Raw genomic sequence first — 25722 nt, 5'->3', positions numbered from 1 at the left:
TATGATACTTTTATACTAATGAATGTTATTCAAATGTGTAATTGTTTTTATTATCATTCATGATCGATTGCAACTTTCGAAAATGCTAGTGTTGTTTAATGTAAATCATTACTCCAAAGTAAAATCACTGCACCTTCATTACACTCTTTGGTTTGTTTACAGTTTCTGAAGTACATATGGGCCGTAAAGTGTGGTGTAGTTTGTGTAGTATTGTAGAATTATTGTATCTGGAAAATATAAACTATGTTTTCTAAAGTGATTTGTGCACTGTGATTAACCCCATGGATGCAAATAACCGTAAGTAATTCCATCAAGTCAAAATACTTCGCGATATTCAATGGTTACTTGTTTCGCTATTTTCCATACTGGCATAGCCACACATAGACCCCACAGTGCTGCGAACAAACATGAAGAACTGCATACCATCTAATGATGAGTCGCTAGACGACTGGGAACTGGTAATGGTAAAATAAAAAAGTTACCATTACAAAAGCCTATTGGTTGCAGTCACTTCTGGTAAACTTTATTCCTTGCAGTCAAAGTGTTCCACATCCGTAATGAATGAAAGTATTGACGATTAGCGTTTCCGTGCACATCGACTTTCCTGTAGCGTCTGCCGCTGCAGTAAATTGATCACACCCGCCACACTCTCATCCTGATGACCTGAAACTGTGAATAAAACTGCACCACTGCCTTGAACCTTCTCAACTTCCTCAATCAATACTTCCTGGTAAGGATCTCATAATGACGACTTTCAACGTAACAGATCAGTCGAACGATGGTATTTACATATCCATTGGATTCTTCCAATGAATGTGAGAGGGGAATTTGCTTTGTGTACAACTTATTTTATACGATTGTCTTCCTTAAATCGGCTTAAATTGATGCGTCTAGATATGTTATGGGTTCAACATTTCCAGTAACTACCGCCCAAAGGGTGATAAAACGGTAATTGGTCTTTCCGCATATCTACAAGCTATGAGGGACAGCCACCAGTCACAGAGCTGGGCATCGCCCCGTGTATGACTTCTTTCCCTTCAGTAACATGTCGAAGTTTGCAATTTCACTAGGTAGTACAGCATAGCCTACAATCAGCCCCTTGTGACTTCATTTGGTTTGTGCTTCGCACTTTTATTAGTCTCCATTTCGCTCTGCCATTGGCCGTGACAGTACCCCATCTTCATCTTCGTCGTTCCGTTAGCCTTCTGGAGTCATCCACTTCAATATCAGTTTGGCCCAGTCACCTCATGGTACATTCTACCCATGACCGTTTTTAGTGTGAGGCGCTTACTTATTCGCGACTGCTTCATTTTGTGTCTTAATTTTATTTCCACCTACAAGACCGCCATTTACCATACTTATTTCCAGTTCTCTCCGTATCATACTGATTTCGTTTCCAGAATAATTCATTAAAGACAACGTTTGTAAACCGTATGTTACAAGAGATAAGGATTTATCGTAAGACAACTTTTAAAGTACGCATTTACGACACTATAAGAATAAAGATATGCGTTGTGTTAAAAAGCAATACTGCTACTGCTATAAGTAGTGCAAGTTAAGCGCTGAAATCTTCAAGCTATGAAAAAGAAAAATTGTTATACACCAGAAACAATTTGAAAATGCGGTCTGACTCGAAAAGTTTAATAGAAATAGTCACGCACACGCACGAACTTTCGTAGATCAGCGCAACTGAAAAATGGGCTTTGTATAGCTACTGTTTGAATACTATACGGTGAGTAACGATTCGCCACGACAGTGATGAAGGCTCGAACAGTTGTTCGATTTTTGGTTGTAGTCTAGCTGTGCAGTGAGCATGTTCCTCAGTTTTTTAATCTTTGACTTTAAATACAATGAATAGTTAAATGCTCAGACTTCATACACAATTTATGAAAGTCTTTTCCACGTAACATCACAGTAATATGCGAGATCACAGCGCACAATATTTAACAAGCAGTAATCGTCGAAACAGCACTATGTCGCTGGGCAACAGTTGTTTGCAGTTGATTTGAAGAACTTTTTTGAACAATTCGAGGGAATGATTTTTCTATCCAGATCGCCAAACATAAATCCCATCGAAACTTATGGGACATAATCGAGAGGTCAATCCCTGCACAAAGTCCTGTACCGGCAACACTTCCGCAATTGTGGAAGGCTATAGGGGCAGCTTGGCTCAATATTTCGACAGGGGACTTCCAAGGATTTGTTTAGTCCACGCCACGGCGGGTTGCTGCACTACGCCGAAAGGAGGTTTGGCGCGATGTTAGGTGCTGTTCCATGAATTTTGTCACCTCAGTGTACAACGACCTAAGAGGTTGCTCACACTGCATACATCGATTAATCGAAGATGTGAATAGTGGATGTGCATATAGCAAGATATATGCCGCGATCTACTAAAAACATAATATAATGGGAAGACATGAAAGTGTCGAATGAACAGGCAAATTTTAAACGATAGAGAAGTTACATTTGCTAAAATGGTACAACGTCTCCGGATATTAGCCGATGATTTGCGAATATCCAGATGAATTATCCATCCACTGAAGATGTGTGTCCACATTAAAATTGAATCATATCTGTAAAGCAGTGAGAGACGGCTTTGATATTTTACTTGTAAGTCTCAGTACACTTCTCAAGCCAGTGATTTTGATTTAAGACACAGTGTTTGAAACAGAAGTGGCAATAAGCATCCATCACATTTTTTTTTTGTTTTATTCGAATTTGGTAGTAAGACGATTGATATTAAAATGGAGTAAACCGAGATTCGGTACCTATTCTGTACGGTAATGACATAGATTCATCAATTTCACTACTTCTATTGAACTGGATTTCAAATAATATAATCAAAAATTCGTAAAAGAATGAGGGAACGGATACAGTGAAATGTCTTAGGGGTAGCTATAAATCGTAGCACGAGTGAGACATGGACATCGAATGACAGTGTGTTATTCAAGCAGGAGGTCCGCTCGCAATAAACTACGACGCACAGAGATACAGCCATTTAGTTGCGTTTTTCTTTCTTGTTTCAGACATATCGACTTTTTTTCAATTCACGAATTGCATTAACACTAGACAAAATACTGCAATAACATAAACGTGCTGTTGCATAATCGTAAAATGCAATCAAAATATTGTTACCCAGTTTCTTAAGCAGTGCAGTTTTCTGTGAGTTTCATCTACAGAACACAAACTTTTTCTGGAATTGCCCGCAAAATGTGACTTTTTGTCGTTCTGTGAAGACAACTGATCTACGTCACATTACAACTCGTATAATTCGAAGACTTTTTTTCGCCCACATATCAAATTTAGAAAATCGTTTGTTATACGATTTAAGGGCGGATTTCGAGAGTTTCTCGCGTAATACGAATTCAGACTGGATTCTGCGACCTTCTCCCTGAGACTGGGATAAACGACGTGTCCACTTCCCAGAAAGGGGTAGTAGCCGTTCCTCACGTAGCAGGGATTAGTGTGATGCTCACGTAGCAGGGATCGTGTGGCCTTGCGACTTCTGTAGCATCAATCGTCTCCAAGGCCGAGTGACCGCGAATGACGTCAAACCAAACTCATTGATAATCGTTCTGGTCTAAGGGAGTATGTTAACTGGACAAAAGGAAACTGGAAGCCATAGTGGTGATATTCCGCAAACCAGTTTACTTACCAAGAACACATATTTTCACTTAATCTGCAACTGGGGTTTGAAGCTCGAGTAAATATCTAGAAAAGCTTAAGTCACCTTCTGAAAGCAGAAATAGAAAAACTGCACTAAAGTTGCAGCATAGTCCTAGTGCCAACCAAGTTCAGATTCAGTTTACCACTACAAAGAGCAAGAGATAATTCCGAATAAACGTCATCGACAGGTGGATGTTTTCCGACACAAATTGTGCTTTCTGAACAGGCAATGCATTTCCGCAAACCGGTAGGCCATGGTGGAATTCCAGATAGATTTCACACAGAATACACTACCGAATTACACGGTCCTACCGCCTATGTTCGACGTCAACGTGCAATGAACACCCAGAGACGCCACGCCAGGTGGAAGTGTTAGTAGTGTAGCAGTGGAGGATATATAAAGCGTGTCGTCGGGGCGGGGGGGGGGGGGGGGGGGAGGCGCCGGAAAACAGTATAATCGTTAGGTTGGCGTAATCGGGAAACGCCGTGATTTATCTGATGTCCAAAAGGGCGTGATCATTGGCTTTTGGGCCAAGGGTGGAAGCATTTCCGAAACAGCTACGTTTGTAAACAGTTTACGTACCATCACGATTAAAGTATACTGTGCATACCAAAATGGCGCATTCAAAACCGGCAAAAAGGCAACCGTGCCGTAGCACTGCCTTAGATGAAGGGGTGAATGGAGAATTAGGAGATGCATGCAAGCGAATAGATAGGTAATTGTTCTTCAACTGACGACCTAGACGAACCGAACGGCTACCAACAGTATCTCCTCAAGGACCATTCAGTGAACTTTACTAGATATAGACCTCCACAGCAGGTGCTAGGTTCACGCACCCATGCTGACTGCTGTTCATTGGCAACAAAGGCTGGAATTTGCACGCCAATGCCTCAACTGGACGCCCACTGAATGGTAACAGGTGTATCACGTTTCATGCGCCATCGAACAGGCGGCCGCTGGCGTGTACGGCGTGAGACGTCTGAAAGGAAACACCTTGCAATTGCCGTCGGAAAAGTCCAGGCTGGAGGAGGGAGCTTTGAAGTTTGGGAAATGTTTTTGTGGCATTCCCGGGGCAATCTCGTCATTCTCGAAGGCACAAGGGATCAACACAAGTATGCTCTATCCTCGTGGACCATGCCTACCCATGTATGTAGTTCGGTTTTCATTGGCATGATAGCATCTACCAGCAGGACAATGCCAGTACGAGAATAAAGCAGAAGTCAGTCTAAATTGTTGCCAAATGTTTTCAAGATGGCGGCTCTCCTTAGGCGGTCCTCCCAAATTCTCCCTGTGGGGGGTAGATTTGACAAATTTGCATTGTTGTCACCACCCCAATCGTCCCTCTTCCCCTACCCCAACTTCCTCTCCCCTCCCTCAATTACTGGACTACTGGAAAAGAACCTCCCATCAGAACAGTGCCTGTATCTACACCTCAATGTGTGGATACAGACTAAGCAGCTTAGAACCAGTCTTACCTCCCCTCCTACCTCCCTTCCTCTCTCCCTTTCCGCACGTCATAGGAATGGATACCGGTTTTCTTGGTCTGTTCTAACCCATCGCACATAAAGGTTCCTCTACTTCAGGTGCTCCGCTTAGGTCGGTGTTGGGTTGACAATGATATACTGGCTCGGGTGTGCAGCTGGACCCTCCCAAAGGCAGTGGTTCTTCTTCCCCAAGCCTGTTCTAACATCTCACTGATGGTACACAAAAAGATACACCTGTTGGCGATACTGTCCTTTGGTCGGTGTTGGGTTGATATGATATACTCTTTCAGGTCCGCGGAAATCAAACGTATTTCTAGGATTGCTGACCCATGGACCAACGGCGGAATATTTGGCTATCCGTCATGGATGGGACAAAGAGAATTCTCCGGGAGAAGAATGACCAACAGCATGCTACGGCCCTTGGCAAAGTCTCGTGGTGTGAAGAGGCAGCTCCAGGAGCTGCACTCGCCTGGGGCGTGGGCGCAATGACCAGTCGCTGCTGAAGTCATTGTGGGCGCTCGCTATTCAGTACTCCGGAGCCGACCGCCCCCGCTTCCGACGGCCGCTTCCAGCAGTCTCCCGTAGTCCGCGTGCTCTCCTAGACTACGTTTACACAAAATTAGTGTCTATGGAAGTCTTGTAAATAAATTACCACGCATGTAGGTATTACATACTACCAATACAGAGCAGCGGCTTTCACACTATCTTTTCATACGTCGAGAAAAAGAAAACGCCCGACAGCAAGCTACAATTCGCATCCCTTCCCCCCTCCTTATTTCTTAACATTCAGCCGAGTATAACTAAGAACTCGTCTACGGTACTGTTGTCGATGACAGCTGAGCAAGCTGCCGACGTCGGAGCTCTATAACAATCTTTTTGTCGCATTTTCCTCTATTTTACGTATTTTCCATCAGTTTTTGCAATTTTAACAGTCTTTTCGCAATTTAGGCGCATTTTACCCAATTACTCGAGTTCCAAAGCACTTTTCGCGACTGCTTGTCACGTCAGTAAAAAGTCTCATTACAGCGATCTCGTGATGCTGTCAGTCAGTGACATTGGAGCATGTTTCTCAATTTCTATATCATTGCTAAGCCACACCATTATTTTGCGAGTGCTATATACATGTGAACATAACGTGAACCCTGTTACACTGCCTACATCGTATGACACAAATACTATTTGGTAGTGTGGAAAATAGTCAACAGCAGAGAGGAGATGTAAAAACTACGTTGTTTAGCGGAAGCACTTTATAAATTCGATAAGATTTATTACGGTTGGCCATCTCTCCCTGTGTTAGTAAGAGTCAGAAGCACAGGATATTTCAAAGTGAATATACTGGTTTTAAGGCTTTGTAATAGTTATTGTTTTTAACTTACAATTATAACTAATACAGGGGATTGATGACCTCAGATGTTAAGTCCCATAGTGCTCAGAGCCATAAATAATACATCAAGTGAAAGAGCAACTATAACGGTTTTTCTGAAAAGTGTTGAAAGCCAGCACCATCGTCACACATCGAGTCCATAGGGGAGTTCTTCCAAAACCTAGATTTCTGTGTCTATAGCAATTGTTGCAACGATGCTGTTTGTGAAGTCGGATAGATCAGCTAGTAGCGGAGACATATACACGTCATCCTTTATGAACACCCAAAGGCATACGATGAGAACGTGTGTGAACATGAAGGTCATATAAAACGAACTCTGTCATCCAGTGCCTTGCAACCAATCCTGCGATCGGGTACAATGTCATTTAACCAGTCGCGTGCTGAGTTATGCCAGTGAGATGGCACACCATTTTGCTGCCAAATAAAATTCTGCGGTTCAGCTTCTTCCAGTTGAGGAAGGAGTCATACTTCTAGAGCATCAAGGTGAGAAACGCCAGCTACAGTTGCTTCACTGAAAAATTTGAGAGGAGTCTCGTTGCAACTGTACCATCTTGTGAGGATCTGCTGACCCCCAGGTACACACATTAGGTGTGGTCATATTTCCGTTTAGGTGAAATGTCGATTCACCACTGAAGGCGACACGATCCAGAAAATCTACATCTCATGCAGCAAAATTTCGTTTGCGAAGTTGGCTCGTAAACCGTAGTCCGTAGGCTTTAGAGGTTGTAACAACTGCGAACGACAAGAACGAACTAATTTCTTCGGACTACGCGTGATAGACTCTCACTGGTCATGATGTTCTTGGTCTTTCAATACTCTTCCCTTTGTGCATGGGTATACAAACAAATCTGTGAGATGTTCTTTCATCTGATGTATTATTTATAATTGTAAGTTGAATGTAATAAATGCTACCAAGCCTTAAAACCCGTGTATTCATTTTGAAACATCCTGTATTCTCACATTCGTAGGATAAAATCAGAGAGTGAAAGCTCTCACCAACACTTTTGATGATTACCACCCCATCAAACGAATCATATCCATAGCAGCACTCTGCCCTCTATTTTAAAACGCGCTGCCCCTTCGTTGAATCTTCTTGTTAGGGATCCTGAGCAAAACTACATGGTCTCTCTGTGCATCTTGTAAGTGTTCCTCGTACAAGCAACCGTCCCTGTAACATTGTTTCTGATTTAATTTTGAACTGACGAGAAGTAGGAGGCCACTATACCTACATTTCATGACATGCAAAAGACGGACGGCCGCTGTGGCCGAGTGGTTCTAGGCGCTCCAGTCGGGAACTGCGCTGCTGCTACGGTCGCAGGTTCGAATTCTGCCTTGGTCATGGATGTGTGTGATGTACTTAGGTTAGTTAGGTCTACGTAGTTTCTAAGTCTAGGGGACTGATGACCTCAGATGGTAAGTGCCATAGTCCTTAGAGCCATTTGGACCATTTGCTAAGGACGATGATTTCCATTCAATCAGTACACATCGATTATTTGCTTTCAGAAAGTGCATGTAAGTAGGCTATTTAGGTTTTCTTATTGGTAACGCCACGTAGCGCTCTGTATGAAAATCACTGGCTGTGCTGTGTGCAGTCTGTGGCTAGTTTGCATTGTTGTCTGCCTTTGTAGTGTTGGGCAGCTGGATGTTAACAGCGCGTAGCGTTGCGCAGTTGGAGGTGAGCCGCCAGCAGTGGTGGATGTGGGGAGTGAGATGGCGGAGTTTTGGACAGAGACAGTAAATTTGTAAGACTGGATGTCATGAACTGCTATATATATTATGACTTTTGAACACTATTAAGGTAAATACATTGTTTGTTCTCTATCAAAATCTTTCATTTGCTAACTATGCCTACCAGTAGTTAGTGCCTTCCGTAGTTTGAATCTTTTATTTAGCTGGCAGTAGTGGCGCTCGCTGTATTGCAGTAGTTCGAGTATCGAAGATTTTTGGTGAGGTAAGTGATTTGTGAAAGGTATAGGTTAATGTTAGTCAGGGCCAATTGTTTGTAGGGATTTTTGAAAGTCAGATTGCGTTGCGCTAAAAATATTGTGTGTCAGTTTAAGCACAGTCATGTATAATTGTTCTAAGGGGACGTTTCATATGTCGATCCTCAGCCGAGGATACCTCACTGGAATCTTCTGATTTTTTCTTGTAGTTTCTGTAATTAATGTAGCTATTGTTTATTGCTAGCGCCTAATTATAGAGAGAATTTCCTTTGTAGTTATAGTTTTTCATTGTTGTACAGTAAAACAGTTGTGGCATGCATGTAGATTTGCAGCAAGTATTTCGCAGCTGCGCTTGCAATTAACTAGATATTATTTTCAGTGCTCTGTTAACGTGTTCTCTTATTTTTGCTTTTCAAATTGTGATTTTCTGTGTTATCGTGTGAAATATTGTGACAATAATGGCGTGTGAAAAACGTAATACTAGGCTCCAAAGTAAACTGAGAAATGACAGTGAAGACGAAAGCAGTGTGTTAGCCCCACCGAGTAATGAATTAACTAATGTTCAAAGTAGTAATTTGGTAATTGTGCATATGGAAATGGAGTGGGCTGCAAATAATGGTGTAGACAGTAAAACAATTAGAGAAACAGGGAAGCATTATCGATCGATCGGTCGGCAACAGCTCGCCTCAGGATTCCGAAATGACAGTACACAATCTTGCAAATACTGTAGATTCAGGTTTTGCGTCCTCACCGTTTTCTCAAATAAGTCAAGACACATTTTCTGCTTTTCAAAATGCGAATATTGCCAGTTCAAATGCACTGCCGAATAGCACTGAGGAACATGTTTCAGACACCAGCGCATTGTTATTACAGTTAATGCAACAAATGGGACAAAGGCTACATAAGTTATACACAACGCTTGAACAAAATCTGAAACAAATGGGACAAAATCTTCAAAAGTTAGACGCAATGGAACAAAAGCTTCAAAAGTTAGACTCAGTGGAACATACGCTTGAACAAACACGTGAAGATTTAACTGCTGAGTTACTTAAAATCGAATCGAAATGTCAAAAAGTCTGTAATGACGTAAAAACTCAAATTTGTAAGCATTTCCAACCGATTTTTTCGCGCCATGAAAATGCATTACAGAATCATGAAGCAGCTATAAAAGAACTGCAAACTATTGTTCATGAAAATCACGACACCTTGCAAGCTAAAATTGACTCAGTTGCATCTACCGATTCGGTTACGCAACTTGCAAAAACTCAGGAAAACTTAAAGGACACAGTATATACGATTTCAACACAAATGGACACTCTGAAACTTGGTTCAGAAAAACACACAGAGGAAATAATTTCACTATCGGATAAAGTAGCCGAACTTTCAGATCAGTTCACTAACTTATCTACAAAGGTAGATGATGATCTGAATGACACAAGACCTGTAGCCTTCACGGACACTGAAGAATATGAACAAATTAGGAAATTCAGACAAAATCAAAATCAAATCAATACACAGTACAAAAGAGAAATCCGGGAAGTACAAGATCAGTTGGCACAAGTAATACAAGAATTACATATTTCAGAGGACACTCGCGCTCCAGTACGGCAAGAGGGACATAGAAATACGGAACAACCACAAAATAATAACACAGCGCATTTCGGAAATTATGAAAGAAATTGGCAAGGTGCACCGAATTTTGAAATGGAACCGCCGAAACGACGTAACAATGACCGATATGCGACTCGCCGACATGATGATTTTGACTATAAGCTGTTCATTACTACACGTAAATTTAAAACATTTAAGAATTCTGGCAACGACATTCATCCACAAGCGTGGCTCCATCAATTCTCTCATTGTTTTCCTCTCAACTGGTCATTAGAGCACAGATTAGAATTTATGTGTGGCTATTTAGAGAATGAACCAGCTGTAAGAATGCGATCGGTCATTCACGATTGTCACAGTGAAGGAGAATTTTACCATGCCCTCCTCTCAGCATATTGGTCTCAAGCTACACAAGACCGAGTAAAACATAGCATCATAATGATGAAACATTTAGAACAATCTTAATTTTCCAGTCTTGTGAAATATTTTGAAGACATGTTGCACAAGAATCAGTACCTGTCAAACCCATACAGCCCCTCAGAACTCATCCGCATTTGCTTAATCAAATTACCTGAACATTTACGACATATTATTTTGGCAGGACGTTGCAAAGACGACATTGAAGCTTTTCAGTGACTCTTACAAGAATTAGAAATTGACACTGACAACCGCGGAACGCAAAAACAGGAACACAACAATTACAGGTCACATCCGTCACAATTCCGTGATGACAGAAATAATAACTGGACACGACAAGGCCATTCTTACAACACAAATCGTGACCAAAACAGACATCACCCGTATGACAACCATAGGCAGAATAATCGTTACAGAGATAGATCGCACTTCCGTAGTAATGAATATGACAGAGATAACCATAGAAACAGACAATATGGGAACAAAAATAATTATTATCAAGGGAGACAGAATAACTTCAGACGCAACAGTTCAGCGCACAGTTACAATTCAGGAAGAAATTCCCCACCACGTGACCGACAAGAAAGAAACTATGGAATCTACCGACATGACGACAGACTACATAATCGTAACGACAGACCTGAATTGCCTCAGAACTGGCGAGATTCAAACAGAGCAGGGCACTCTCGACAAGGTGAATTTATAGAAGTTACGCCTCCTAATCCCAATAACGACGCGCGCCAACAAAGAGACAGCCACGTGCGCCGGCTGGCTGGGAGAAAAATAACATAGCTAACCTTGAGAAAAATTCCAGTATTCCTTATCGACGTATACCGCATGATAATTACGTTCAAGTTGAAACTCTGAGTACCGTGAAGAGTAAAGGATTGCACCACATTTCACATGTAAAACCGTTTATTGAAAGAATCAGCTTTTTAACTTAGTATTTGCCACAAAATTTTTCACTTCACATTTCTAGTATGCTTTGTCAGGCTTAAGAAGCTGTTAACATGCAACAATGTCTGAAGTTAAATATCCAGTCAAGAACCAAGAGAACTTATTTAAACGGAAATTACGAATGCATTACTATTGTGAACAGACGACACAGTGTTATTGTGTGTGTACATTCTTGCTTGTTATTTGCACGATTACGTAACGACTATAAGGCTCACATACTTAGAACCTTTACCAGTACTGCTAATGAGATTTTAATGCAACATTTTGGTTTACTTGAAAATAGATTCTGGATTTAAAGTACTTTCTGTGAGATACCAGATGAGACAGTGGTTAGTTTATGTGACAGCTACACGATTTTATCATGACGCTACTAATGAGTGACAATTTACAATGTTGCTTTTGCGGTGTTTCTGTTTTATATCTGCACAGTTTTTCTGTATTATTGTGGAAAGTAAAACATGTTTTAGTAGTAACTTTTGTGGTATAGCTACAATGAGACCGCCTTTTCTGTAGCACAACAATACGTTACAGCATAGTACTTTCTTCATCATGGCAATAAGCGTAATAACTAAGATATCTATACGCAAAGCATTTCACTTTTGTTTATCATGAGGTAAGTACATTGGCTTCTGCAGAACTTAGCTTTCGGAAGACAATAACTACGACACTTCCACAGAGATTATCTTACAGCAAGTCGCACATTTAGCACTACAGGACACGTATTTGAGTGATTAATTTTGCACTTAAGTCATTTATTTTTAAAGATATTTGATGTACAATGATACAAAGGTTTTCCGTGATACATTTCATTCCATTGCTGTAATCTGTAACACCTGAGGGTATAATTACATTAATCCTCAGGGAGGTACACGCCTACTTTGTGTACCATGTGTTTAGCAAGCACAAGGAGCCCTAGCTAATATGGTATTTGCTTATACAACTTTACACATTGGTACCATATTTCTCTAACACACAAATTACACAGCTATCTGACCATTTAACTGAGAGATAAACTTTTTTTTTACTACATCAGTGACACATGTTTACGCAATTACGCAGTTGGGTAACTTCACACTTATGAAATTGTATTTTGTCTGTACTTTGTGAACTGTTCATATTTTTTCGGAACCATTGTGATACTATGAGAGCTTTGAATGATTTATTTGGTAAGGGAACACGATTTTAAAGTACGTTTGAGGTAGATGACAGTTTTGAAATGAGCAGGGAATTTTTTTTAGGTTTTGACATTATTGCAGAAAGCTATGACGTTTTTGAGATTTCACTGAGGTGTTATGATGTTATTTTTACGACGACGATGTGTATTATGCTGTTGCGGTATGTTTATGATCAATAAGATGATGCTACCATATATGAGGAATTTGATTATGCTACGTATTTATTATGATGAAATATTGAAGAAGTGTCGACGAATACGTATATGAATAATGAGTAGTGGTTAGGGACTCTGATTTGTTGAAAAGGATGTTGGAAACCAAGAATCGTACTTTAAGAGTTATGAAATGTGTGTAAATGTGTGAATGTATCACAATGCTGACAAAAACTTTTTGAACACTGTTATATTCATGGGATTTTGTTTCTACACATTTGCAACGCAAATTCTCGACCTGTGAAATTTTTTATATGAGACTGTCACTGTAATGCGAACTGGTGTCGTAAATATTTCAGTAAGAAAGTTAAGCGACCACCTACACGTAATGAGTCTTGGGCACCCAGCTGCGTGACAGTCGCCTGGAAAAAAGCCATTAGTGTGTGCCTTTCAGAGGCACAGGTGGAGAAAAAAGGGGCCATTATCCTCGCTATTGACATTCCTTTGCAGAAAGCATCGCAAATACGACACGCTCAAACTTGAAAACATATGATAACACTGTGGAGCTCTTAATTTATGATATTTACTGAAATGCCTAATGAAATGACGAGAAATATTTTTATGTCTATACACCTGATTATGAGTACTGTCTTTCTAGTTGAGAGATTTTTTACTACCTTATGAAATGCCATATGGCTAATGAATGATGTTTCATGCCTTCCTTTGTACATATTTGCTCATTTTCTTTAATATCTAGTTTCTGGCTGCACTGCAGCATTGGTTATTATAAAATTTTATAGATGTACTAATATCACTATTTTCTGTCTACAGACCCAATAAAGAATACGTTTATGATATACTTTCTTAGAAAAGTGAGCACAAATAGACATTTCTCTTCACAGGAATTGCATAAATAATTTTTTTAGTGACTTGGTAACTTTCTTGCAGAGTTTTTGTGATGCATCACTCTAGCGTTAAGATGTGACATAGGTATTAAAAATGGCCATTTTTACTGTAATATTTTTTCTGCTTGAGCTATGTCATGTTTAGATATAAGTTATTGCATTTGCTGCTGCTGTTTGCCAGGCATAGTGCTACTAAATTTCACTTTACGTTACTCTGTTAAGCCAGTTTTACTACTGATTTATTTTTCTTGTTTGCTGCTCATTGCCTTATATTAGTTGTAATATTGCTGCTTGCTTTGCCAATTTGCATTTTTTATCATTGCTGTTTGAGTTAATTGTTTTGCACTGCTGCATTACCTCGTCCCTTTGTTTAGCATCTGAGCTCAGTAGATTTAAGTTAGCTTAAGATGGGGTACGCTATATAAGAGAACGAGTTGTGATGAATGGAAAGAAATGCATTGGGAAGCTATAAGAAAATGGTTTGGCCAAAAAAGTATTTTGAAACAGGATATGAACAAAAAATTAGGGTTTAGGGACAACAGGTTTAGGTAGGATTTTCTTGGAAATAAATGATGAGGTAAGAAATGTGTGAACATATAAATACAGAAAGCATGCTTGGATAGAATTTTTTTGGTGGAAACAAATGTTGAAATAAGAGGAAAGATATATGGAATGAAGTTTTGGGGTGGACTGCAGTACCAAATGTCACACTGAAAACAAACCCTGTCCTGTATTATTGTGTTATTACACTATGTGAATTTGTGTTTTTCCTGTCTTAATGTGTTTAGCTAATACGAGTTATGTTGTAGAATTTTTCTGATAATATGTTTTTTTTTGTAAAGATGTTTAGACATTATTTATTCTGTTCTGTTTTAATGCTCATGTGTGAAGTTGATGTTTCGAAAGTTATTCTGATCTTTTATGTATGTACTCATGCCATAATTCCTGTAACACTGATGTATATGTTGTTTCGATTCTTTTGTAAAGCCTGTACTACAAATGTTATCTGTATTGTTATGTTCTTTAATGATGTATTTTGTACCTTTGTAGTTGTATTCTTACGTTATAAAATTGTAATTGACACCAGTTCATCGTATTATTAACTTGTAAGTTCCATTTCACTGCACACGTTTCTGTTGGTCATAGTATATGGACAATATGTGAGAAGTAGGGACTGTTAGTGTTTGCATGTGTGTTAATAATTCAGCAAGGGACTGGATCACAGTATTGCTGACAATTCCAAAAACTTGTGAGTGCACAAGTGGTGGTTATGGACTTGCTATATTGTCCGCAAGACTCTTCGATGGTGATTGTGCACCTGCACAGTCGCAGCAGATGGCTGCTGGCCGTCTCTACAAGGACTACATGGGTCTACACCTTTGATGATCCACCAATACCATTATTTCTACAAGGACTACAGTGGGTCTACACCTCTGGTGGCCCACCAATAGCATAATCTCTACCAGGACTACAGTGGTCTGCTCTGTGATGACCTACCTACCAATATTCTTCAAAACTTCAACTGACTCTGCTGTGGGTTTGCTCTGTTGTGGCCCATTACCTGTCTGAATGTCGAGAGTCAGCACTGTCTTTCCGTTGGAAGGACAACACTACTTCTTCAAGACTGCATGTAAATCCACTACTTCTGTGTGCATTTTCTTTTACTGCTCAGCCTTTGAGAAAAACACTGCTATTTTACTGCGATGAACGATCAGGGCTGTCTTTATGGGCTGTGAGAAAATTTTAGCTTTTGACCCTTCGTTGAATCTTCTTGTTAGGGATCCTGAGCAAAACTACATGGTCTCTCTGTGCATCTTGTAAGTGTTCCTCGTACATCCAACCATCCCTGAATCATTGTTTCTGATTTAATTTAAAACTGACGAGAAGTAGGAGGCCACTATACCTACATTTCATGACATGCAAAGGACGGACGGCCGCTGTGGCCGAGTGGTTCTAGGCGCTCCAGTCGGGAACCGCGCTGCTGCTACGGTCGCAGGTTCGAATTCTGCCTTGGTCATGGATGTGTGTGATGTCCTTAGGTTAGTTAGGTTTAAGTAGTTCTAAGTCTAGGGGACTGATGGCCTCAGATGGTAAGTGCCATAGTCCTTAGAGCCATTTGGACCATTTGCAAAGAACGATGATTTCCATTCAATCAGTACACATCGATTATTTGCTTTCAGATGGAGCATAACACATGTTCCAAAGTTGCACGACAGACCAACGCTAGTAAAGTAGACTGGTACTCTCGTTCCAATACATTATATGTATTATATGTACTTTATATGTATTTGACGTGAAAAGTGCAAATATCAATAATGTCAAACTCCTAACCTGGCAAAGCAAAACGCACACCTGTCTAAAAGCAAGTATAAAAAAAGTTTAAAAATAAAATCCCAGCTATAATACGAAATCCTCCAGCATGACATTACAATTAAATCGTAACCGTAAATGTAAGGTAATTAACGAAACAGTGACTATTAATTAAAAACTCGGAAGTCGATAATACATCCGGAGTGGGATCTAGTGACGCCTCCTCGTGGATTCTCTGTATGACGTGCTTGTTTTCTTGTGGCGGAACTTGCAGTAGAAGGCCCAGTCCCTCGTCACACACGACCGTACGCCAAGCTGCTGAGGCACTCGTCCCTGCTCAAACGAGTAATTTTCTGAATACATCAAAAGAAGCATCCGGTTTAAACGCATTCCGTATATTCAGCGGTAATTCTGTTTGACTTTTCCTGTTATATAAATCTCAATTTCTTCGAGCAGGTTCAGTAATTGCCCATTTGGTGCATTATTCAACATTTTCATGTTAGTCTCTATGTTTCCTGCTGAATGTTTTTCTCTGTTCAAATGTGTACCGAAACCCCTCTTATTTTCGTTATACGTATGGTCTCTAAAACGAGTCTTTAAATTCCTTCACTTCTGACCGGTATAAAACTTGTCATAGTTTTGTCAGTTGATCTTATAGACACCAGATTCTCAATATTTGTTGCTTTTTTTGCCAACTTTGTGGCGTAGCCTAGAACCAACTGTACTTTCCGTCTGAATTCCAATTTTCACTTTCATTTTTCAAAAAAGCTTGTGTAATTCTGTCTGAAAATGCGCCATTGTATGGCACAGCAACAAACTTCGTGCCCTCTGGTCCTTGTCTCCTTCTTGTCACGTATTTTTGACTTTATTATAATGGTGCATTACATCAGTATCCTTATACCTGTTTGCCTCGGCTACTTGTTTAATCACATTCAATTCTTCCATTTCGTCGTTAGGTTAGGTTAGGTTAGTGTCCTATTGATCATGGCTCTGAAACTGGAATGTTATTGATTTTATTTTATACGACAGTTTCGTCTCATACGCTAAAGAACGTACGAAGTAATAACGGTGGCACAATTACCACGGCCGGCCGGGGTGGCCGAGCGGTTCTAGGAGCTACAGTCTGGAACCGCGCGACTACTACGGTCGCAGGTTCGAATCCTGCCTCGCCGCTCAGTGTGGCCGAGCGGTTCTAGGCGCTACAGTCTAGAACCGCGCGACCGCTACGGTAACAGGTTCGAATCCTGCTTCGGGCATGGATGTGTGTGATGTCCTTAGGTTAGTTAGGTTTAAGTAGTTCTAAGTTCTAGGGGACTGATGACCTCAGAAGTTAAGTCCTACAGTGCTCAGAGCCATTTGAACCATTTTTTGAATCCTGCCTTGGACATGGGTGTGTGTGATGTCCTTAGGTTAGTTAGGTTTAAGTAGTTCTAACTTCTAGGGGACTGATGACCTCAGATGTTAAGTCCCATAGTGCTCAGAGCCATTTGAACCATTTGAACAATTACCACGACCATTACCGCAGAGACTCATGTTTCAAGGTGAACGGCGAAAAGGCTATCCACGGCGCTGCGTATGTCAAAATGTAATGTGGAAAATGGTAGACTGGCATCGCAAATATGTTTGAGCTGATAGTAATAAAGGTCTCATTAGGATAAAACTACAAAATGAAACATAAGAAGGGGTATTTTTCCATCATTAAGAATTACAATTGACTGCAACGCACATAGAACATGAAACCAATCTTGTGCTCACTGAATACCACGGCTATCTTTTTGTAACTATTTCATACAAAAATAGGTTCTATAAATTCAAGTCAGGTGTCGTGTTCACATCTAGTTCGTCATCAGCATGTGTTGGATAAAAATAAAAGTATGCTTCGGTTGCTATATGTAATAAACTTTTCATTTCCGTCGATGACGATAAAGCTATTGCTGCATCAGAATTGCAGCATTCTATGCGCTCTTGCTGATACCGTCTCGCACCTATCACGCTTGCAGAGTTCGCTTGAGAGAACACTGTCACAGCCACATTACGAAAATTACAATTACATTAATACCTTAAGCTGCTGACGGGCGTTGATATATATCAACGGGGACAGGTGAAATGTGTGGCCCGCCCGGGACTCGAACCCGGGATCTCCTGCTTACAAGGCAGACGCTCTATCCATGTTTTTTGTTTTTTTTTCTCATTTTGTTCGTCATAGTTCGTTGCATCTGTTCGTAGCGGACGTCCCCTGATGCCCGTTGAAGTTCTTTGTTGATCCATTCACCGAGTTTTTTTTATTATTATTACAGAGGGCAGCTATCCCTCTGACTGAACACGCTGAGCTACCGTGCCGCCAAATCGAGCTGAGCCACTGAGGGCACAGAGGATAGTGCACTGCAGGGACTATCTCGCGCACGCCTCCCGCGAGACCCACATTGTCCCCTTATATGTCCACACACCACATTCGTAGTGTCCCAATCCAACACACTCATTACTCGTGGAAAACATTCTTACCAAGTCCCGTAAGAGTTCGGGTAATATGTATGCATCCGCGCAGAAGAGAAAGGTCATGGCCGGTATTGCCAGAACTATACATATACTTATATGGATATGGTATCTGTTCTTTCGGACATGTCTAGACGGCTGCAGGTCATCAATGTCGAAAAAAAAGACACCATATCCATATAAGTATACATTACCAAAAGGCTAAAAGGGGGCATGGTCACCAGTTTTCAGTCGTCGTTTTCCTGTCTAACGGCTTCCAGGGGGCAACAAAAACTCGAACTTCAATATTTCACATAATTATTGGCCGAACTTAAAAAACTGAAATGCTCGCATTACCTACTCATTATCAGCTGTTATCTTGTGTTAAAAGTTAAGTCAGAGCGGCAAGCATTAAAGTTAGAAATTGTTTATGTGTCTTGAGGCAGCCTAACTCTTGACGTGCAGATTACCCAAATTATATTAATCCCAGGCTTGAGAATGAGTGCACTTAGTGACTTCCAGCAAACTTTATACGTAACTTCAAACTCTTAGGAAATTTTTTTTCGCTCGCACTCTACACAAAATGATGAAAGGAAAGATGTTTATGAAATACAACATTTTCGCTGTTCATGCAATAAAAATTCATCATCAGGTACGACGTTTTAATTTATTGCTTGTTTAGTACTAACTCTTTTCGTAACAATATTTGCAGACAGTATCAAGGGTGGTCGTTCCTGAAGCCATGAGGGGAGGGGGGGGCGGGGTAGGGGGCTGCCTCCTCCTAGCTCTCATGGAAAGGAAAATCAGCATTTAAGATAATGATTTAAAAGTTAGTGTTACGAAGGTTTTTAAAAGAGTGGAATCTGGCACTTTTTATGGCTCCTTACAAGTCGGCATTCGTCTTCCAAAATATTAAAAACACTCCATACCGAAGGTCTGCCTCCCCCCCCCCCCCCCCCCCTCTTAGAAACTGTCGTTGGCACTCTTGGAAAGTATACCGCTCAATACTTTCTATTCTGCGTGGCTTAGGTAGACTTTATCGTCACTTGCTCCAGTGGGTACATCAAACGACAGGGAAACGAACACACGTTCCTATAAGTCCGCGATTGAATGAGTTCATGAAATAAACGAAACACTAACAATTACGGGATGTAGCAAAATCGGCGTAGAAATACAATAGTTTCAAATCAGCAACCACTTGAGACCGGAAAACAAACTGACTCAATTTCATCAATGCGTGGTGGCTGTTCTTTCTAACATGTCCGAAAGAACAGACACCAATTGAAATCCGCAGCTGTGAGACATAATATGTAAATTCAAGGTGGAAAGGTGGGAGGGCACAGAGTAAAGGAACTTTTAACCCTCCGTTACTCACGCGAAAATTCGTGACGTAGTCAAATGTGTGTGAAATCTTATGGGACTTAACTGCTAAGGTCATCAGTCCCGAAGCTTACACACTACTTAACCTAAATTATCCGAAGGACAAACACACACACCCATGCCCAAGGGAGGACTCGAACCTCCGTGATATAGTCACTCGCGTGGGTGACTGGTGTTATTCACAAAGCAAGCGGTCTATTTGTACACTTTGAACGGACTTTGTGACTGGTTTTATGACTTTTTATGAAATCTAATTACAATACATTTAATATTTGTACACAGTATAATATATTCTAACGTTTGAAACAGTTTCACCATTCGAAGAACAATATCTTCAGCTGAATTATTGACATTACATGGTCCTTCTTGTTGCTTACCGACGTACGGTTCTAAATTCAAAGTGTAAGCTGTTTTCACATCAGCCAAAGCAAACACTCTTAACCCATACTTTGCTGGTTTGCTAGGAATATATTGACATCTTGGATATTCGGGAATCCAGCCGGATGTTCGCGTCGTTCTCGCACGATATTTCAACAGCGTGCCTCACTGTCTTCTTCAGGTGCTACCTGAGACTGGTCCGTGGGTCGATCGAGTCTGGCGGGCGCGGACCCCAGACGGAACACTCGACTCGGCGCGGACCGATTAGGGAACGCCCAGCTCCTCCCAGGCATAAATACTGGACTCGCTCGACCCACGGACCAGTCTCAGGTAGCACCTGAAGAAGACAGCGAGACACGCTGTTGAAATATCGTGCGAGAACGACGCGAACATCCGGCTGGATTCCCGAATATCCAAGATGTCAACAGATCGCCGGTAAAGCATGAAGAATTACATAGGAATATATTGCCTGAACGGGCAGTTTCCTCTAAATGCCAAAAGTTGTTCGTCAACAGTAAGGTATTTACTAGGTGAAAAATATTTTTGGCAATATTATCAAACCTCCGACATCTCAACAGAAACTGGAATCTGTTTTCACTTATGCATAAATAACATGTTTCAACTTAATCTAACTTACACTAAGGACAACTCACACACTCATACCCGAGGGAGGACTCGAACCTATGACGGGGGAGGGGGGGGGGGGGGGAGCCGCGGGGACCGTGACAAGGCGCCTTAAACCGCGCGGCTACACCGCGTGGCAGGTGATGACGAGCTCATCATACTACAATAAGAGTGGAACACGCGTTTCACATGTAGACAAGGGAATTCTTCTTAATCCAAATCTACTTATACACTCCGCATGACACTTTAGGGTGTGTGGCACAGGGTACTTTTCGAAGTACTGTAAGTCCCCCCTTTTCCTGTTCGGGAAGATCAATTGCTGATAAGCCCACAAATGAGCTCGACTGTCTCTATTTTAAGGTTTATGATCTTTCCTCAACATATACGTAGGGGGAAGCAATATGTCAAACATGCTGGCTGATTAAAACTTTGTGCCGGACCGAGACAGGAACTCAGGACGTTTGCCTTTCATGGAAAAGTGCTCTACCGACTGGGCTACCCAAGCACGACCTACGACCCCTCCTCTCAGCTTCAATACTGCCAGTACCTCGTCTCCTACCTTCCAAACTTCACAGAAGCTGTTCTGCGGACCAGGCTCCCGTATTCTTGCAGAGTCTGTCTCTGAAGTTGGCAAAGCACCTCAGTTACACTTTACTGCTTAGCAAATGAACCTGTAACTAATCGCGCCACTCTTCTTTGGATCTTCTCTATTGCTTCCATCAGTCCTTTATGGTGCGGATCTCAGACAGACGATCAATATCAATTATTGCTCGGACGAAGGCTTTGCAAGCTGCGTCTTTTGTGGTTGGGCTACAATTCCTGAAGATTCTTCCATTTCAGTCTGGCATCTGCCTTACATGTAATTAATTTTTTGTGATTGTTCCACTTTAAACCACTCCGTATGCATCCTTATAGATATTGAACGGACGTGACAGCTTCCAGGGACAGTTCTGGAATCGTGTAACCCTACCATAATTGGTATTTCTGCAATTTATGCCTATTTTTGGGCTATACATTATATTTGTTTATGCTCTGGACCATATTTTTACGCTGAGAGTCAACTGCCAAACCTGCACCAAGAGTTGCTTCTCTGCAGGTCTTCCTGCATTTCGCTACACTTCTCTAGCGTTGCGACGTCTCTGTATACAGCTCCATTATCAGCGAAAAGACTCATAGAACTTCCGACGTTATCCACTAGGTCATTTCTATATATTGTGAAAGGTAATGGTCCAACAATACTCCGTTGCTGTACGTTCTAACTTACTTTTACGTCTGAAGTCTTCTCTTCGTTGAGAATGACATGCTGTATTCTGTTTGCTAGAAACTCTTCAATCCAGTCACAAAATTGCTCTGATATTTCGTACGCTCGTATTTTGCTCATTAGGTGTCAATGTGGAACCGGATCTAAGCCTTCCGGAAGTCGAGCAACACGGCACGAACCTGGGCGCCAATGACTACTGCTTTCTGCGTATCGTGGACGAATGGAGCGAGCTAGGTTTCAGAAGATCGTTGTTTTCGGAACCCATGTTGATTCCTACAGAGGAGATTTTCTGCCTCCAGGAAGAAACATATTCTACAACTCCACAATAGCCCGAAGGCAGTGGTATAGGCCTATGGTCTTTTGCGTCTGTTCGACCACCCTTCTTCCACACGGGAATGACCTGCGCTTTTTTTTCCAATCATGAGAAACGTTTCATTCCTCCAGCGACCTACGGTACACTGCTGCTTACAGTTGTCTCATCTGATCCTGATGCATTTCCACTACAAAAAGACTGTAGTTGCTTTTCTATTCCTCCATCAGGTATCTCAGTATCTGCCATTTCGACGATTGAACGATGACTGCAAACAGGGACCTTTTAACGGTCTTCTGCGGTGAAACAATTTCCGAAAACAGAATTCAGTATTTCGAGCTTCTCTCTGTTATCTTCCGTTTCGGCGCCAACATGCTCACTGAGTGAAGCAATAGAGAATTTCGAACCCTTTACTGATCTTACGTAACACCAAAATCTGTTTGACTATTTTTTTTACTCATATCAGTTTACAAAATTTTACAATCAATGAACGCTTGTCTCGTTGCTCTACTTACGCTCATTTTGCTTCGTTCAGTTTTCGTTTGTCAGCTTGGTTTTGATTTATCTTCAGTCTGTGATGAAGCTCTTTGTTTATGTTGAAGTTTCCTAACATGGAAATTAAACTAGGGTCGTTCTTTCCCATCCTTTAAGATCTTGCTCGTAACATACTGAACGATGCTTTTGAATTTTTCATTTGTGCTCCGCACCCCGTCCTTAGCACTTGATATTGGATGCTGAATACTCAGAAGCATTGCATAACTACAGGTCGCTATGAGAGTAACTCAACTACTATTACTGACAGACAACGAACGTTGGGGAAACGTGCCTTCAAGTTTACTAAATGTTTGTCATTTCTCCAACTATATGTGTCTACTTCGCCGTTTAGAATCTGGAGTAGCTTCATTCGACTCGAGTTACGAAACCTGTCAACGCATTAGTGGCCGTCCGTGTGTGGGGGCTCCGAGCGTAACGAATGTTATCAGGGTCGGCTGATAAGGCCGAAGATGTCGAGTACAAATGGAGAAAAATTCAAAAGCACCGTTTAATATTCCTTACAGAAACATGTTCCGAGGAAGGTCTTAAGGGACGGGAATGACCCACCGTGGTTTAATGACCGTTTTACAAATCAGCTACGTAAACAAAGAGAGCATCGTCACAAATTCAACCTGTGTCAAAAGCTTGCTGACAAACGAAATCTGAACGAAGCGAAAATGAGCATAAGGAGAGCAATGACATTGAAAGTAAAATATGGTCAACCGATCTGAGTGAAAATACTAAGAGATTTTAGTCTTACTGAAAATCAGTAAGCGGTTCGAAATCCCCTATTTATTCACTCACTGAAACGAGAGATAACAGAGAGAAGGTCGAAATACTGAATTCAATCTTCCAAAATTGTTTCACGGCGGAAGATCGTAACACGGTTCCTCCTTTCAATCATCATACGAACTTCGAAATGGGCACCTAGCGACTGAAAAAATTCCTTTCCTATCACAGGACAGATGAAGTCAATTATAGACCTGTCTCATTGACTCGATCTGTTGCAGAGTTATGTGACATGTTTCAAGCTCAAGAACTGTGACTTTTTTGGAGAACGAAAATCTCTATAAAAATCAAACAGAGATCTTGCGAAACTTAGCTCGCTCTGTTCCTCCATAGCGCTGCTGTAGACAACAGAGCTGAAGTTGATGCCGTGTTTCTTGACTTCAGGAATGCATTTGACACCGTCCCGCACTGCCATTTAGTGAAGAGAATACGAGCCTATCGAGCATCGGACCAGATTTCCCGCCGGGATTCAAGACTTCCCTGCAGACAGAACTCAACACGTCGCTATTGCGGGAAGAAAATCAACAGATGTAGAAGTAGTTTCGGGAGTACCCCAAGGAAGTGTGATAGGACCGTTACTGTTTACAATTAATATAAATAATCGAGTAGAAAGCGTCGGACGCTTCTTAAGACTGAAGACTGTTCGCAGATGATGCGGTTGTCTATAAGAGAGTAACAACGCCAGAAGACAGTATCGGTTTGCAGAATGACTACAGAGGATTGGTTAATGGTGCAGGCTCTGGCAGTTGACCTTCGACGTAAATAAATGTATCATACTGCGCATAAAAGGAAAATAAATCTACCACTGTACAACTACATTCTTGATGACAGACTGCTGGAAACAGTATCTACCGCAAAATATACTTTAACTGGAATGACCACATAAAACAAATATAGGGAAAGCTCATGTCAGGCAGATTCATAGGATGAATCTCAATTAAATGTAGCTCATCCAGGAAAGAAGTGGCTTACAAGACTCTTGTTCGATCGATTGTTGAGAATATTTTATCAGTCTGGGACCCTTACCAGGTAGGACTGATAGAAGAGATAGAGAGCACTTTCCGGGAAGGGTCGGACAACATATTACTTCCTCCCACACACATGTCACGAAATGACCACGACGAGATAGTTAGTGAAATTATAGCTAATACAGAGGTTTACCGACAATCATTCTGTCCGTGCCCCTTTCGCAACTGGAACAGGGAAGGGGGGAACAGTTAGTGGTTCAAGAAGTATCCTCCGTCATACTCCGTTAGGTAGCTTTCGGAGTATGATGTAGACGTAGATGTAGATGTAGAAACTGGCGCACCCGAACTCGCCAGCCTCTATGATTGATGAACGCTGACAAGGGTTTGAAGCAGCTTGGAGTGATATACCTATATCAGTAATCCAAGCTCAGGTCGACTCCATACCCAGCCAGAGGTGTTGTTGCGCCAGAGGTGACATTTCTGTTCGCTAAGCGAGCTTAAATCGCCTTGAATTTAATCAAGTATTCGTCCCGTCATACTCTACGTGCACAATAACTCAAATTTGCTGTCTTTCTTGCTGTTGCTATTTTAGCGAGGACAAATAAATGGTTAAGATTAACCGTAATGCTACTATCACATCGTAGGGACGCTGAAACTAATGAATACGTGTTGCAGCCTCAGTATCAATTAATAGGCCATCACAAAGTTTTAAGGAGTTGGAAGCGTCTCCCAGTCATAGAAAATTTTGGTCATGGATGATCACAAGGCCGACTAAGGATAATCTCTCCACAATAGGATCGATATCTGGCCTTAACTCCATCACTCAGTCCAACTATATCTGCAAAGTCAGTCACTGAATTAAAAAGCAAGACTCTGTTTCTCTCGAAAACCACCTAAATTTTCAACAGAAAAACAGACAGCGTCTGTCTGGCTGACGGAAAAGTGGAGATGGGTCCGTTCGTTGTGGAGTAAGCAACAAAAATAGTGGACGATGTACAAATGTA

Source organism: Schistocerca americana, chromosome 3 (assembly GCF_021461395.2).
Source record: "Schistocerca americana isolate TAMUIC-IGC-003095 chromosome 3, iqSchAmer2.1, whole genome shotgun sequence".
NCBI classification, from domain to species: domain Eukaryota; kingdom Metazoa; phylum Arthropoda; class Insecta; order Orthoptera; family Acrididae; genus Schistocerca; species Schistocerca americana.
Note: the sequence above shows the minus strand (reverse complement) of the source record.